Source organism: Hipposideros armiger, unplaced genomic scaffold (genome assembly GCF_001890085.2).
Source record: "Hipposideros armiger isolate ML-2016 unplaced genomic scaffold, ASM189008v1 scaffold_906, whole genome shotgun sequence".
In the NCBI taxonomy this organism is placed as follows: domain Eukaryota; kingdom Metazoa; phylum Chordata; class Mammalia; order Chiroptera; family Hipposideridae; genus Hipposideros; species Hipposideros armiger.
The window spans coordinates 518,824-520,096 of record NW_017732256.1 but is presented as its reverse complement, the minus strand read 5'-3'; positions in this window follow the sequence as shown (position 1 = coordinate 520,096).

Sequence of the window (1,273 nt, the reverse complement as noted above, 5' to 3'; positions counted from 1 at the left end):
TATATAATTCTAGTGACATACATTATTATTCAACATCAGCTTCAGAAATACAGTGCGGTGGTCAGGCCTCTACACCGACTATGAAGTGGTCTCCCTAACAAGACATGAGTCCATCTGGCCCCCTAAAAAATATTTACAACATTATTGATTATATTCCCCAGAAATAATTGTTTTTATCTGAGTAGTCTCCTTCCAAGAAGAGATTAAGAACAGTGAAGTCTATGCATTCCAGAAAAGGAATGTTGAAGGAACAGGCAGTTCACGTAATAAGGAAGATGGAGAGAGACACAAAGATGAAGTTGGAGAGGCATGAAGAGGTCAGATCATGGAACTCCTTGTAGGTTAAACTACGCAACTTCCAGTAAGTGAATTGGGAGATTGTTATTACAGTATAGACAAGAAACAATGAAGGACTAAAATATAGCATATTAATAATGGTCAAGATGAAGATAAGAGAATGGATTTGAGACTTACATGTAAGGTAAATATGGCCAAATAATTACTGGGCCTGTGGTGGGAAAGAGATGCAACAATCATAGATTATTTTTCAGGTTCCTAGCTTGAGTGACTGGGCAAGTGATAGTGGCAATAAAATAAGGAAAACGAAATGAGAAAGGTCTTAGAGGAGGGCATAGAAAATTTTGTTTTGAATATGTTGAGTTTGAGATTCTTATGGGGCAATCAAGATGCATTTGAACATATGAGTCTGAAGCTCTTAGGAGTTTCTTTGAGTTGAAAATGTAGCTTTTGGATCCATCAGCATATAGGTATTAATTCAAACCATAAACTGTTACATTGGATGCAGGAAGAGTATAAAGCATCAAAAAGCTGTGGGTGAAAGATTAAGTTTATAGAACACCAAAAATTTGGGAAGGGAAAAAAGAAGATAAACCCACAAAGATAAGAAAAAAATAGAGAGGTCCAAGGTGAACCAGGGACACCCAAGAAAGAAAGGGTTAGAAGAAAGTGGGAGAGGTAAACTGTGCCAAAAAGTATCATAGTGACCCTGTAAGAATACGACTAAAACATGTTCATCAAGATATATAGTTACTAGGTCATTAATGACCTTAGCAAGAGCTGTTTATGAGATGAGTGGGTCTTTAGAAAGCAAAGCCGATTGTAGACAATTGTTTTGAAACTTTTGGCTGACATGATGCCTAATTTGCTTCAGTAGGGCTGCCCGAGAGGTTCAGTTGGTTCAGAGCGTGAGCTCTGAGTAACCGGGTCGCCTGATGGATTCCCACATGGGCCAGTGAGCGGCGACAGAGCTGAG